This window comes from Leucoraja erinacea, unplaced genomic scaffold, assembly GCF_028641065.1.
Source record: "Leucoraja erinacea ecotype New England unplaced genomic scaffold, Leri_hhj_1 Leri_125S, whole genome shotgun sequence".
Classification (NCBI taxonomy): domain Eukaryota; kingdom Metazoa; phylum Chordata; class Chondrichthyes; order Rajiformes; family Rajidae; genus Leucoraja; species Leucoraja erinaceus.
In genome coordinates this window covers 75349-92151 of record NW_026575517.1, presented here as the reverse complement: position 1 = coordinate 92151, position 16803 = coordinate 75349, and the positions used below count along the sequence as shown (strand labels likewise).

The following is a 16803-nucleotide window of genomic DNA, read 5'->3' as shown; positions in this document are numbered from 1 at the left end:
TCCTGCGGGCGCGCTGGGGCTGAGCCAGGGATTCCCAGGCAGTAATGGATGCCACTTGGCTGAAGCCACAATGCAGCTGCACTGAGCTGGTTGCAGGGGGCTGCAGTCTCCAGCAGGCACGCACCACAGGGACCCACCAAGGAGTGAGTGCAGCCTGAGGGAGCACAGCTGCAAAGACCCATCTTCCTCCAAACCCCTGTATGTGCTTCTTTCAATTTCCAAACAAAGTGGGATCTGATTGTCTTGAATGCAAAAGTGCATATTGACATTGGAGTGCGTTTCATTGTACAGTGACATTGCACTGGGCTGCACTTCCATGTTTTGACTGTAAACTGTCAGGTGCATTTAGAAATGAATGTTTGGAGCATTGCATGGTGACAGTGTGGCGTATTGTAGTTGCTGGACTGTGCAGCTTGCTGCAAAGTGGGTCCCGTCAGAAAAAAAATTGTTCCCCGTCCAGCCTATGGATAGTGTTATTGTGTCTTCCAAGGGCAAGGTGCCTATTGTGATGTGATGGAAGGGAGTGCTGTTCTTAGAGCTAAATGTGTGAATGAGTGGTTACACAAAAATGCTGGAGAAACTCAGCGGGTGCGGCAGCATCTATGGAGCGAAGGAAATAGGCAACGTTTCGGGCTGAAACCTTTCTTCAGACGTACATGACCCAACCACTCGCCACATCTTCCCATCTCCCCCCCATGTCTGCCTTCCGCAAAGACCGCTCCCTCCGCAACTCCCTTGTCAATTCTTCCCTTACCTCCCGTACCACCCCCACCCCGGGCACTTTCCATTGCAACCGCAAGAAATGCAACACCTGTCCCTTTACCTCCCCCCTCGACTCAATTCAAGGACCCAAGCAGTCGTTCCAGGTGCGACAGAGGTTCACCTGTATCTCCTCCAACCTCATCTAATGCATCCGCTGCTCTAGATGTCAGCTGATCTACATCGGTAAACCCCTCTTTGTGTGAATGAGTGTTTGCTCGTTGCATTGTCTCGTTGCTGTCCCCCTTCCCCCTGCACGGACAGACCTTGAAGTTGCAACCTAAATGATCCGTCGCCTTGTGGTTAAATTAAATTGATCACTATATAATTTTGTCATGAAATGTTTCTATTCAGTCACCTGTACAACAGAGGATTGTTAGCACCACGGAATGCCATTCTGCAACTTACAGTTTTAACCACTGTGTGCATATCTGTTAAATGAATAAGAGTGAAGCATAGTTTCTGTATGATGTAAAGGAAACAGTATGCTATTTTAGTTTTGTATTGAGGTATTGGCTGCCATTTATGGTGATGATTGGAGCCATAGTTTTAGGCTTACCAGCCAGGGTAATTGGGTAATGTTCCAACTCTTAAAGACAGTGCCAAAATTGTGCTGGTGTCACTGTTGGGGGAAGTGCAGGTTTTGGTTTGATTTTGATTTAATGCTGCGCACTTGTCCACCCATTCACCATTGCCTCAAAGAGAGGATTACGTAAAGTTCACCTCAGAGCAGATCTGTCTGTATCTGTAGGCAACTGTGATATTTCTGTATGTTATGTGAAACGACTATTTTTGTATGTTGTACGACAGATCTCCTGTGGTGTTGCTCAGGACTCTTTCGATGATGAATTGTTCTTTGAACATACTTCTGTTCCACTGCATAATACAAAATGCACAGCTCAACTGATAAGGTAAATTTCTAATTAAATCTTTCAGACTCAATGTAATAAGAAGGAACTGCTGGTTTATACCAAAGGCAGACACAAAATGCTGAGTAACTCAGATGCAGCATCTCTGGAGAAAATGGATAGGTGACGTTTTGACTCTAAAGAAAGGTCACAACCTGAAACGTCTCCTATCCATTTTCTCCAGAAGTGCTTTCATACTCAGATTAGTTTACTGTTATTGCTCCTGTCCTATAGAAGGTGCAGAAGCTTGAAAGCACACACCACCAGGCTCAGAAACAGCTTATTCCCCTCAGTTTAGTTTTAGTTTTAGAGATGCAGCGTGGAAACAGGCCCTTCGGCACACCGAGCCCATGCCGACCAACGATGGCCCATACACTAGTTCTATCCCGGACACTAGTGGCAATTTACATAAGCCAATTAACCTACAAACCTGCATGTCTTTTGGAGTGTAGGGGGAAACCGAAGCACCCCGTGAAAACCCACATGGTCACAGAGGCTGTACAAACTGCGTACAGACAGCACCCATAGTCAGGATTTAACCCATTCTCTTGCACTGCAAGGCAGCAACTCTACTGCTGTGCCACCCTTATCCGGGTACTGAATGGCCCTTCCATAAACTAGTACTGTCCGATTGACATCTACTCCACTGTGGAACTGATACACTGCAATGTTGAGAACTATATGAACATAGAATAGTACAACACAAAAACAGGCCTTTCGGCCCACAATGTTTATGCTGAACATGATGCCTAGCTGAACTAATCTCATCTGCCTGGACATAATCCATATCCCTCTATTCCCTGCACTTCTATGTGCCTTTCTAAAAACCTCTTAAACACCACCATCTGCCTCCACCACCACCACAGGTGATGCATTCTCGGTGGATCAGGCAGTATCTCCGGAGAGCAGGGGCAGGTGATTTTTTGGGTTGGGACCCTTTTTCAGACTCGAAACATCACCAATCCATGTTGTCCAGATATGTTGCCTAACCCGTTGATTTACTCCAGCACTTTGTGTCTTTTGTGGTAAACCAACATCTACCGTTTCTATCCTTTAAACATGTCTTTGGGTATTGAAAATAATTGTGACAAGAATTGAGGGACTGTACCTGTTAACTCTGTTTTGTGTTTCTTGAGGGTAACCTCCTTTGACCAGCACTGTGTCTACTTTAAAAATAGGAGACTGATCCTGTTGGGGAATAGAATCCTCTTCACTGAGAGCTGTGCAGCTGTGAAACTCTCCTCCAGAGCTAGTAACTGTGGCAACATCATGTTAATAATGTGAGCACAAAGGAAGACTTTGGTTAGACCAAATTTGGAGTGTTGTGGCAGTTCTGGTCGCCCCATTACAGGAGGGATGTGGGAGGCTTTGAAAAGGGTGCAGAGGAGGTTTACCAGAATGATGCTTGGATTAGAGGGTGTTAGAGATAAGAGGTTGGAAGAACTTGGTTTGTTTTCTCTGCAATGTCATGTTCATAAGTTCTCGGAGCAGAATTAGGCCTTTCAGCCCATCAAGTTTATTCCACCATGCAATCATGGCTGATAGATCTTTCCCTCTCAACCCCATTCTCCTATCTGCGCCTCATAACCTCTGACTAATCAAGAATCTGACAATCTGACAAGAATCTGACAATCTCCGCCTGAAAAATATCCATTGACGGCCTCCACAGCCGTCTGTGGCAATGAATTCCACAGATTCATCAGTACGTTCATGACCAAAGTACGTTCTTCTATTCTGAGGCTCTGGCCTCTTGTTCTAGACTCTCCCACTAATAGCATAACTCTAAGGTGAGAGGGGCAAAGTTTAAAGAAGGTGTGCAAGGGAAAGCTTTTATACACAGAGATGAGTGTCTGGAATGTACTGCCGGGGTGGTGGTGGAGGCCGATACAATAGTAACGTTTAAGAGGCTTTTGGATAGGCACATGGATCACACGCAGGCAGAGGAGATTACTTTAACTTGGCACAATGTTCAGCACGGACATTGTGGGCTGAAAGGCCTGTTCCTGTGCTGTACTGTTCTATTAAAAAAAACAGCACAAAGAACTGGGATAACTCAGCAGGTCAGACAGCATCCCTGTAGAATGTGGATAGATTATGTTTCGGGTCGGGACTTTTCTTCAGACTCTGGGGATGCTGCCTGACCCTCTGAGCTATTCCAGTACATTGTGTCCTTTTATTCTTGTCACCAGCATCTGCAGTTCTTTGTTTCTAATTTCTGCACCAATGTAAATTCTGTAAAAGGAGCCAGGAGTAATCTGGAAACAATGTTGCTTTTGGTATTGAAAATAATTGTAGGACAAGAATTGAGGACTAGCTACATGTTAACTCTGTTTTGTGTTTCTTGAAGGGTAACCTTCCTGTAACCAGCACTGATTTTATTCGGATGTTATCACAGATACATTCAGCAGTGAAGATGACTGTGGTGGAGAGTCCTCCCTGCTAAGACTAGACGTTGGTCGTCTAAGACTAGACAGCTAAGACGTTGGTCATGATATTCATCGCTCATAAAACGCTGCCTTCCTCAACCACGCAGTGACAGGTCAGAAATCCCTTTACTATTTTCCGAGGGATTCTGCAGAGATTCAATATTTTAAAATATATATACATATTAGTTCAAGTTCATTGTGAATGAATGATAATCACATGTGACATGTCACAGTAGGATCCTTTGTTTTGCATGTACAGGTATGCAAAGAGTGGCCACATATAGGCTGCCGACAAAGTTAAGGGCCTGTCCCACTTACGAGACTTTTTCGGCGACTGCCGGCACCCGTCATAGGTCTCCGAAAATTTTCAACATGTTGAAAATCCAGCGGTAACCAGAAAGACGCTACGACTCTTTGGGTGACAAGGAGACTACTCACGACCATACAGGCGACAACCTGGCGACATGTCGCGGGGTGAAGCCTGTATGGTCGTGAGTAGTCGCCCAAAGAGTCGTACCTTGTTCTGGTCGCCGCTGGATTTTCAACATGTTGACATTTTTCGGCGACCTGTAACGACCTATGACGGGTGCCGGCAGTCGCAAAAAAAGTCGCGTAAGTGGGACCGGCCCTTGACAAACCATTCTAATTAGTCCCCAATGGTCCCCCTTTGTTCTCGGTGGCCTCGCCCCCCACAACGGATCACCCTATGTTTTCTCTGCATTTTCGCCATGGTATTCCAGCATTTTGAGTGTTACCTTTAGTATAAACCAGCATATGCAGTTCATTTTTCATTACTTTCTACAACGCATTTGTAGAAGTTTGTTCACGCATTCAGCGACATACCGAACCGCTTTAAACTTCCAAAAAAAAGTGGAGGCATTGTCTGCTTACTTTATGAAAGCATCTATGAACTGCAGAGGGAAAAATACACCATTAAAATTTCAATTTGGGGCAGTGGCTGAAACTAAAAATCCGAAACGTTCATGCATTAATCAAGCTCCAATTACATCTGCTCTGCATTCACCGTTCTGTTGCAAAGATAGATGTTCCATGTTGAAACATGCCAAGCATTTGGATACATGATGTGAATGAATCACAGGGCAGAATACAAATCCCTAACTGTACGTTGGTGTACTTGCCCATCTGGCTCATTGATGCTGGTTTAGAAAGAGCTCGCGGAGGTATCAGTCAATGTACTAATCTGCATCCTCCCACAACCCTGGCCTGCTATTTATTTATTTCAGTAGCAAAACACAAAGGACATGAATGTGAGGCAAGGTTTTCTTTACACAGTGTGATGGGTGCCTGTAACGCTGCCAGGGGTGATGGTGGAGGTAGATACAATAGTGAGGTTGAAGAGGTGTTTGGATAGACTCATGGATATGTAGGGAATGGAGAAACAAGCACCAATTTGCACCACACAAATACCACCTTATTCCTGCCAAGTTTTCCACCATCTCCGCACCCTCCCAGGGTCTGGCAATTGCCTCCCATCAGGAACAATTATTCTCTGGAGCGCAGAAGGTTAAGGGGGGACCTGATAGAGGTCTTTAAAATGATGAGAGGGATAGACAGAGTTGATGTGGACAAGCTTTTCTCTTTGAGAATAGGGAAGATTCAAACAAGAGGACATGACTTCAGAATTAAGGGACAGAAGTTTAGGGGTAACATGAGGGGGAACTTCTTTACTCAGAGAGTGGTGGCTGTGTGGAATGAGCTTCCAGTGAAAGTGGTGGAGGCAGGTTCATTGGTATCATTTAAAAATAAATTGGATAGGCATATGGATGGGAAGGGAATGGAGGGTTATGGTATGAGTGCAGGCAGGTGGGACTAAGGGGAAAAAAAATTGTTTCGGCACGGACTTGTAGGGCCGAGATGGCCTGTTTCCGTGCTGTAATTGTTATATGGTTATATGGTTAACAATCTACAGAGGCTAATTAACTTACAAACCCGCAAGTCTTTGGGATGTGAGCGGAAACGAGCACCCGGAGGAAACCTGCGGGGTCACAGAGAGAACGTGCAGACTCCACGCATACAGCAGCCGAGGTCAGGATGGAGTCGTGGCGCTGGATCTGTGAGGCAGCAGCTGTTCCAACTGTGTCGCTGTGCTGCCCACCCATATCCTTCTCTGCAGAAGAGATCTAGCCTCTTGCCTGTTAGTTGACCTATTTCTGGCCTGGTAAGTGATGCCACAGTGGCACAGCTGGTAGACCCGCTGCCTCACTGCTACAGAGACCCCAGTTCGATCCTGACCTCTCATGCTGTCAGTGTGGAGTTTGCATGTTCTCCCTGTGACCATATGGGTTTCCTTTTGTTACTCCAGTTTCTCCCACATCCCAAAGACTTGCCCTCGGAAAATTGCCCCTAGTATGTGGGGAGTGGATGCGATAACATAGAATTATCAGGTGATCAATGGTTGGCGTGAACTCGGTGGGCTGAAGGGCCTGCCTCTATGCTGGATCTTTAAACTAATTTAGTCTCTGATTATCAGCGTGGATTTGGTGGGCTGAAGAGCCTGTTTCCATGCTGTATCTTTCTATGACTTTAGTTTAAACTTGCGCGGAAATAGACCCACCGGGGCCGCACCGACCAGCGATCCTGCATATTAACACTATGCTACACACTCTAGGGACAATTTTTACATTTACCAAGCCCATTGACCTGCATATCTGTATGTCTTTGGAGTGTGGGAGGAAACCGAAGATATCAGAGAAAACCCACGCAGGCCATGGGGAGAACCTACAAACTACCTACAGACAGCACCCGTAGTCGGGATGGAACCCGGATCACCGGTGCTGCAAGCGCTATAAGGCAGCGACTCGACCGCTGCACAACCGTGCCGCTCTCTGCCTCACAGATCCAGCATTCTGACCCCATCCTATAACCATATAACCATATAACAATTACAGCATGGAAACAGGCCATCTCGGCCCTCCAAGTCCGTGCCGACACAACTTTTTTTCCCTTAGGCCCACCTGCCTGCACTCACACCATAACCCTCCATTCCCTTCTCATCCATATGCCTATCCGATTTATTTTTAAATGATACCAACGGACCTGTCTCCACCACTTCCACTGGAAGCTCATTCCACACCGCTACCAGTCTCTGAGTAAAGAGGTTCCCCCTCATGTTACCCCTAAACTTCTGTCCCTTTATTCTGAAGTCATGTCCTCTTGTTTGTCTGAAGTCATGTCCTCTTCCTGGCCTCTGCAGTTTGACTCTGTCAAACCAAAACGTTTTTCTGCTGCGTCTCAGTTCATGTGACAATAATAAACCAATACCAAGATTGTGTAGTGCTTATAATTTGAAAGAAATGCACACATAGCTCGAAACAATTGATTTACAAGAGTGTCCCAGCCAATTGCTCTAATCGGTGCTAAGTGGTCGATAACTGCTAATCTGCCTCGGATATGGGCAAACTTGCCCAATAAAATGACTTTCTCTTGCCGTGAGTGAGTTATGACCAGTCTGACATCTGGCAAAAAGATCATATCCCACAGTGCTTCACTATTTACAATTACGTGTTAAAGGTTAATTAAGCAAAGGTGTAAAGATGTTGGGTTTAATGAGGCATGGTGTTCCTTTGTGGGTTCGTTCCAATGGAGCTGGAGGCATGGAAATGCTAATTAACGTGGGAAAATATGAAGGGATTTGGAATTAATTTTTGCTTCTGGACCCATGAGTGAAATCTCCCCCCAAATGTCTGGTGGTTAAATTGGGTTCCATTTATATAGCACTGGTTAAGCATAGAACAGTACAGCATAGGAACATGCCCTTCAGCCCACAATGTCCGTGCCAAACAGGATGCCAAGTTAAACCAATATTCTCTGCATCCACATGATCTATATTCCTCCATTCCCAGCATTTTTAGGTGCCTATCTAAAATGCTCTTTAATGCCACTATAGTATATGCTTCCACCACCACCCCTGGCAGTGTGTTCTAGGCACCCACCAACCTCTGTTCTAACATAATCTGCCCCACATATCTGCTTTGAATACCACTCTCTCTCCTTAAAGCTAAGCCTTTTGGATTTTGACATTTCCACCCTGGGGAAAAAAGGTTTTGACTGTCTACCCTATCTATGCCTCACATATTTTTATATACTTCCATCAGGTCTCCCCTCAGCCTCTTGTGGCTCCACTGAAAACAATCCAAGTCTGTTCAACCTCTCCTTATAGCTAATCCAGGCAGCAATGCAGTAAATCTCTTCTGCACCCTCTCCGAAACCTCCAATCTTTCCTGTAAAGAGGTGACCAGAATTGCATGCAATACTCCAACTAAAGCCTAACCAAAGCATTATAGAGCTGCAGGATGACTTCCTGACTTTTAAGGGCCTGTCCCACTTGGCGATTTTTTTTGGCGACTGCCGGCATCATTGACTGATGTATCAGGTCACCGTATAATTTGTGGCGTGATGACGTATTAATGTGCAGTGTTTTTTCAAGCGTCGCAACATTTCTTTTGTCGCTGCTGCATTTTGATATGTTCAAAATATTTTGGCGACACTCATATGACGCCAGCAGTCGCCGAAAAAATCGGCAAGTGGGACAGGCCCTTTATACTCAGTGCTCCACTCAATGAAGTCAAGCATATCCATACAGCTCTCTGCCACTCTGAGTCTGAGGAAGGGTCTCGACCCGAAACGTCACCCATTCCTTCTTTCCAGAGATGCTGCCTGGCCCGCTGAGTGTTTTGTGTCTATCTTGCCTCTACCACTCTATCTACCTATCCAACCAAAGTTTTAAAGAGGAGAGCAGTTTCACTACTGGCTCATCAACATTCATTTGCAAACAAGAGTCAAGAGTGTTTAATTGTCATATGAACCAACAACAGAACAATTATATCCTTACCTGCTGCATCATAACAGGTCAGGATTTCCATGGTGCTGGTGAAGTCATCCTTGTCAGCTATTGATGAAGCAATTATCATTAAAAAATAAACTGATCGCCATCTCTCCTTCAAATTGGTGACATGAGACTGCAGATGCTGGAATCGTGAGTAAAAGACAAACTCCTGGAGGAACTCAGCAGGTTGGGCAGCATCTGCGGAGAGAGGTGGAAGGTGTATGAAGGAACTGCAGATGCTGGTTTAAACCAAAGATAGACACATAAACCTGGAACAACTCAGCAGCACAGGCAGCATCTCGGGAGAGAGGGAATGGGTGACATTTCGGGTCGAGACCCTTCAGAGGGAGGTGGAAGGATGATGATTCAGTTCTGGACCCATCGTCACACCTTGATGTTTGTTATTTATCTGAGGGGGTCAAGAAAGACAAGAATGTTTAATTGTCATATGTACCAAAACAGAACATTGGCATTTTTACTTGCAGCAGCACAACAGGTTTGACAATATGTAGCAAAACAAAACAAAATACTGAATGCAAGTGCAACCATGTCAGTATGTAGTTCGAAGTTCAGTTTCTATTTGTAATGTTCACAAAATGTAATAAACACAAAATGCTGGAGTAACTCAGCGGGACAGGCAGCATCTCTGGAGAGAAGGAATGGGTGGCGTTTTGGGTCGAGACCCTTCTTCAGACAGTTCTTCAAACTTCAGAGAGTTCTTCAAACTTCACCCAAAATGTCACCCATTCCTTTTCTCCAGAGATGCTGCCTGTCCCGCTGAGTTACTCCAGCATTTTTTGTCTATCTTTGTTTTAAACCAGCATCTGCAGTTCCCTCTTACACATGTAATGTTCGAGAGCCCGATTGTTCTTTTGGAAAAAGCTGTTCCTGAAACTGGACATCATGGTTTTCAGACCCCTAAACCTTTTTCCTGATGGCAGGAATGAAGTAAGAGTGTAGTCAGGCTGGTGTGGGTCCTTGATGATCTTGGCTGCCTTTTTGAGGTAGCACCACCTCCATTTGATGGCGGGGAGGTCAGTACCTGTGATGGAGTTCACATGATAAAGATTTTATGGGTTTTATTCCTTAATATTTTCTCGTCCAGACCATTGTTTTGCACTAGAAACCATTGGGGCAGGAAAACAGTATATGAGTCTGCAAACCATGACTGTCAGGTTCAAGAACAGCTTCCCTGTAACCATCAGGCTCTTGAACATTGCTCAACATTAACCTGGACTATGATTTTCTATGGAGAAACAAGGAACTGCAGATGCTGGAATCTTGAGCAAAACAGCGTGCTGGACAAACTCAGCACGTCAGGCAGCACCTGTAGAGGGTATGACCGATCCATGATCTTCTATGGACTGTGTTTTTGATTGCACTGCCGACTTTGGTTCTAATTTAGTTTAGTTTAGAGATACTGCGTGGAAACGGGCCCTTCTGCCCACCGAATGTGCACCGACCAGTGATCCCGGCACATTACTGCTATCCTGCACACACTAGGGAGAATTTACACATACGCCAAGCCAATGAACCTACAAACCTGTACGTCTTTGTAGTGTGGGGGAGGAAACCAAAGATCTCGGAGTAAACCCACGAGGTCACAGGGAGAACGTACAAACTCCGTACAGACAGCACCCGTAGTCGGGATCGAACCCAGGCTCAAGCGCTGTAAGGCAGCAACTCTACCGCTGTGGCACCGTGCTGCCCTTTGTACCTAGTTTTACTGTTATTCATTTATTGATCATTATATATGTGTGTGTTGTTGCATTAACAGGCCTGCCAAGCTGCAACAAGTAAGAATTTCAGTATTCCATTGCCAGCACATTCGACCATCAAATACTATTGACTCCTGACTAAGCATATCTGGGAAAAGGACAGAAGCGTAAGTCAATGTAAGTCACAAACTGTATAGAGATTGGTAAAGATGAGTAATTTCCCACTTCTCCAGTCACCCTGCTCCTTTACCTGCCGCCATACACTCATCTCCCATCCCAAAATCCCTCACTGGCCTTTTATCGCCCCCTTTTTCCCCTCCCTCATGTTTTACATTTCACTCCACCATTTCTCTCCTTACCTGACGCCCTTTTGTCTCCTTTGCGCCTCACATCTTTCTCACTTGCTCCATCCATCTGCAAATAAAACTACCCCCTCACCTGTATCTACCGATCATGTTCAAAACTTTGTCCCACCCCACCTCCCCTTTCCAGCTTTCTTCCTCCATTACAAACAGTTTGAAGAAGGATCCTGACCTGAAACAATGATTGTCCATTCCCTCCGCAGATGCTGCCTGACCCAGAGTTCCTCCAGCACTTTGTGTTTTGCTAGCATCTGCAGTTTCTAGCATCTGCAGTTCCTTGTGTCCCCATTGATTGGTAATTAGTTTCCAATTAGATTGGAATCTATAAATTGTGATGACGTCGGAAGGCAGACGGTGGGCGACGGTTGGGTGATGACGTCGAGGGGTGATGAATGGGTGAGGTCTGAGACTCGGTGACGTCGGTGGGCGAGGCCGAAGTTTGCGCAATGACGTCGAAGGCAGACGATGAGCGGGGTCAGGGATGCGATGAGTGACGTCGGCGCGGTTGCGCGATGACATCATAGGGGAATGATGGGCGGGGCCGCGCGAACATGATGATGTCGCGGGCGCTCGGAGGGCGGGGCCACGGGATGCAACGATGTCTTGGGTCAATGGCTGGAGATGTGATGACGTTGCGGCCGATAGCACCAAAGATCTTAGATAGCACGGGGCCAGGGGTGGACAACGCCAGGGTCAGGGGTCAGGGTTGGCGTCATTGGGCAACTATTAAACCAGAGACGGGGTCAGGGGTCATGGTTGGCGCCATTGTGTTCATGGGGAGGGATGGAGGAGAATGGAGGGAGAGAGAGAGGGAGAGATAGAGAGGGAGTCATAGTCATAGAGTGATACAACGTGGAAAGAGGCCCTTCGGCCCTACACATCAAGTGTAGATATGGCATGTTGGTCGGTGTGGTCTACACTAGTCCCACCCCGACCAACATGCCCCATTACACTAGTCCCACCCCGACCAACACCCCGAGAGAAGGCAGGTACAGGATACTGAGTTGGATGATCAGACCTGAGGTCAAACATCATAGAAACTACGTGGGAAAACTAGGGTCAAAATCGTCATCTACCAATATATTTATATCTTTCTATCTATTATCTCTCCCTCTGTATCTCCCCCTCTCTCCCTCCCCCTCGCTGGGTCAGGGTGAGGGAGTTACTGGAGGTGGTCAGATACCTCCACAGCCGACACGTGGTCCACTGGGATATCAAGATGGAAAACATTCTCCTCGACGACCGGATCCATATCCGATCTCCCATTTCGGATTCTCCTGCATCTTGCAGCCCGGCCAGACGCTGAAAGGTGAGGAGAGAGGGGAGAATGTGGACAGGTACAAAGTGCTGGAGTAACTCAGCGGGTCAGGCAGCATCTCTGGAGAACGCGTAGAGGTATAAGGTGTACAAAATCATGAGGGGAATAGATCGGGTAGGCGCAGAGTCTCTTGCCCAGAGTAGGTGTATCGAGGACCAGAGGACGAGGGTTTAAGGTGAGTGAGGGGGGAGAAGATTGAATAGGGACCAGAGAGAGAGAGACAGGGACAGGGGGAGAGAGATCTGGCTGCCAATGGCCTTGTTGACCGCCTTGTCCCCCTGTGACTCGAGCATTGAGGGTGGAGGAGGGGGGATTTCTCGAGGAGGCGAGGTGGGAGGTGAGAAGGGGTAGACTCTCAGGGTGTCTCTTCTCTCCACCAGAACTGCTGAACCCCTGGATATTTGGCCCCAGAACCTCTGCTCTGTTCCATGAGTGACATTCACCCAGTATATGTCAAAGAAATCAACCTGTGAGTGTGTCTCTCCCCTCTCCGATAAGGAGGACCACAACCAAAGATTATAGAGGAGCAAGATAGCCCAATCCTCCGAAATCCAATGGGTTGACGTGTAGTATGTAACGGAACGTCACGGCTGCCATTTGTCCGATATGCCTCCCGCTGTGCACTCCGCTCTATCATCAGTGTTGTAGGGAACAGTGTGTGATACAGTGCATCTATCACCTCGCATATTTTAATTAATTTTATTGTAAATGTTTTCGCCCCGTTCCCCCATTTCCCTCCCATCTTTCCTCCCCAGCCGCCACCTTTGCGGTTTCCCTTGCATTGTATTGTGCAGCTTCCTTTGTATTGCTTTAACACACACTGTGCACAAAATTAAATTTAACTTGTATATATATTTATATGAATGTGTGTTTGTGTGTGCCTGTGTGTGAGAGGCAAGTTAAGGGGCCTGTCCCACCAGCATGCGTCTAGCGCAACCAAACCTTGCAATGCCTGCAGGCACATTGAGCGTCTCGACGGACGTATGCAGCGTCTTGACGGCGTACAGTTAGCGCGTGGCGTTGTGCGAGAGTTTTTTAAATGTGCTATATAAATAAATGTGACTTGACGACATATTTCTCTAGTTGCTTTCTTCAGATTTCCTCTAATTTGTTTAGCAACCTTTTTCTTTCATTCTCTGTGTATGTATGTATATATATATATGTATATACACATATATTGTCAATATATATATTGTGATATACACATATATATATATACACACACACACACACACACACACACACACATATATAATATATATATATATATATAAAATATATATGAAATCCTAATATTGTGAATGAAATATCCATGAACACAATGTCGAAATATTTTTCCATTCTAGATTAGCGTAACACAATGTAATGCATACATACCTACATATTTAAATTCAGTCGATAAGTTGTGCAAATAATATGGGGACCTTCTTGCTTTTTTTTTGAGACATGGATTTTTTAAATGTGAATGTCTCATAACGACACATTTGTGGGTCAGCCGTATATTGCACCAACCCGCACAATTTCAAATAACCCTAAATTGAACTTTATAAACAAGGAAAACGCTTTTTATTTCCGTCATTTATGGTAATATTTACATAATTCACATCATTTTGTGCACGACATATACAGGGGGTTGCAGTGTTTTGAAAGTGATGTAAAATTCAACATATTTCAGACAATTATAGCCCCACCCCTTGCATACCCCCAAAGAACAACATTTCCAACATATACCATAATAAATAAATCGTCATTTGCACAATTTTGTGTAGCTAACGGGAGGTTCTCATTCTTCCCCTTGATTAACTAAGAAGAAAAAAAAATGTAGTTATAACTACATATCTGCAGAATGTCTGATATAGCATTTAAGTGCAATTGTTCAGTTGTGGGGAGAGACCTGTATATTGAAGATGCATTTTGCCACTAATGTGTCAATTTCAATGTAGAAGAGCTTATTTAAAGCTTCTTATGTAGACCATTGAAAGTATTTTCTTTCTATCCTCTTTTGGACCTAGGACACTGGCAGGGCTGCCAACTCTCAGGCAGAGAGAGACAGAGGGGAGGAAGAGAGAGAAAGGCGGATGGGGCAGAGACCGAGATAGAGAGAGAGAGAGAGAGAGAGAGAGAGAGATGGGGCAGAGAGAGACAGATGGGGCAGAGAGAGACAGATGGGGCAGCAGAGAGAGATAGAAGGGGCAAAGAGAGATGGGGAGAGAGGAACGATGGCACGTTATAACGCACAGCCGTCCCATTTTGACCGCCGCCGAACACCGCACCGCACCATTGCACCCTTCTTCACGGCAGCCCAGTGATGTCTCGGCTCTGACTATTCGAGGGAACTAATCGGCAACAACACTAAGAGCAGCCCCGGGCCGCTGCGCTCCCCAACTCGAATCTGTGGTTAAAATGTCATGATGGGCCTGATGTGTCTCTCACCCCATCTCTCTCTCTGCCCCTTCTCTCTCTCTCTCTCTCTCTCTCTCTCTCTTTCTACGACACATTGTGAGAATTTCTTAAAACTTAGTCATTGAAGGCTCCGGACCGCGAGCACGGCCTTCTTCCTGCAGGTAAAGTCATTCACCCAACACTGTGTCTCTCTTGTCTTTCTCTCTCTCTCTCCCTCCCCCCCACTCCCTCCCTCCCTCTCTCCTCTCTCCTCCCTCCCTCCTCTCCCTCCCTCCCTCCCTCCCTCTCTCTCTCTCCCTCCCTCACTCTCTCCCTCCCTCCCTCACTCTCTCTCTCTCCCTCCCTCTCTCTCTCTCCCTCCCTCCCTCACTCTCCCTCCCTCCCTCACTCACTCTCTCTCTGCCTCCCTCACTTGCTCTCCTGCTCCCCATCTCGTCCAAAGATAGTAGAGGAGCTCCTCTAGTATCTTTGATCTCGTCTCCCTCTCTCTCACCCTGTCGCCTCGGCATTCCCGGAATCATTTGACGTTTTGCGGTGACGGCTGCATCTGAGGTTCCTTCCTGTTGGGGGGTTGGGAGAGTCCTGGCCCGTGGCGGCTCCTGGTCAGTTCCCTCTGCTGGTGCCGCCTGGCCCGCTGACGTCCTCCAGCACTAGTGTGGGTATGTTATTTGGCTCTGGAGTTGAAGGTGGACACGGGGCTGTGGCGGCTCTGGGGAGAGGGTTGTGGTTCTGGTTCTGGTCGAGACCCTTCTGCAGACAATCGCAGACTCTCCAAGTTGACTGTCCGTGAACCCCTCTGTCAGAGGATCATCCACTTCCTGACAGACAGGAAGCAGCATGTGAGGCTGGGAAAGCACATCTCGAACCAGCAGACCCTGAGTATAGGAGCACCGCAAGGCTGCGTACTCTCACCTCTCCTCTCCTCTCTCTACACCAATGTCTGCACCCCCACAGACTCCATGTCAAGCTTCTCAAGTTTGCGGTCGACACAACCCTGATTAGACTGATCCAGGATGAGGAGGAATCTGCCTCCAGAGAGGAAGTGACACAGCTGGCGTCCTGGTAACATTGCAACAACCTGGAGCTCAATGCTCTTAAGACAGTGGAATTGATTGTAGACTTTAGGGGAGCTCCCCCTCCCCTCACCCCACTCACCTGCGAAACACTAAGGGGCAGAAAATGCTAGTGGGAGTTGTGTACAGGCCACCTAGCAGTAGTAGTGGAGTTGGGGATGGCATCAAACAGGAAATTAGAAATGCGTGCAACAAAGGTAAAACAGTTATAATGGGTGACTTCAATCTACATATAGATTGCGTGAATCAAATTGGCAGGGGTGCTGAGGAAGAGGATTTCTTGGAATGTATGCGGGATAGTTTTCTAAACCAACATGTAGCGGAACCAACGAGAGAGCAGGCTATTCAAGACTGGGTATTGAGTAATTTGGAAGGGTTAGTTAGCAGTCTTGTTGTGCATGGGCCCCATAGGCAAGAGTGACCATAATATGGTCGAGTTCTTCATTAGGGTGGAGAGTGACATAGTTAATTCACAAATAAGGGTTCTGAACTTAAAGAAAGGTAACTTTGACGGTATGAGACGTGAATTGTCCAAGATAGACTGGCAATTGATTCTTAAAGGGTTAACGGTGGATATGCAATAGAAGGGATTTAAAAACTGCATGGATGAACTACAACAATTGTTCATCCCAGTTTGGCAAAATAATAAATCGGGGAAGGTAGTGCATCCGTGGATAACAAGGGAAATCAGGGATATTATCAAAACAAAAGATGAAGGATACAAATTAGCCAGAAAAAGCAGCCTACCAGAGGACTGGGAGAAATTCAGAGTCCAACAGAGAAGGACGAATGGCTTAATTAGGAAAGGAAAAATAGATTATGAAAGAAAACTGGCAGGGAACATAAAAACTGACAGCAAAAGTTTTAATAGATATGTGAAGAGAAGAAGATTAGTTAAAACAAATTTAGGTCCCTTGCAGTCAGAAACAGGTGAATTGATCATGGGGAACAAGGACATGGCAGACCAATTGAATAACTACTTTGGTTCTG

At 46.2% G+C, this 16803-nt stretch overlaps 1 long non-coding RNA gene across 5 annotated transcripts in view; it reads left to right on the top strand.

Moving 5' to 3' along the window:
• Window positions 1-16803, top strand: part of LOC129715570 (uncharacterized) — a 30506-nt gene continuing 13703 nt past the window's right edge. Inside the window, exons 1-5 of one of the 5 annotated variants that reach the window (XR_008726529.1) lie at window positions 1-198; window positions 1570-1670; window positions 10717-10834; window positions 12172-12328; window positions 12718-13465. This is a non-coding gene — a long non-coding RNA (uncharacterized LOC129715570). Of the gene's footprint in view, window positions 199-1569; window positions 1671-4014; window positions 4207-10716; window positions 10835-12171; window positions 12691-12717; window positions 13466-16803 lie in introns of those variants that run through there. The other 4 variants (XR_008726530.1, XR_008726527.1, XR_008726528.1 and 1 more) reach the window with 4 other exon arrangements.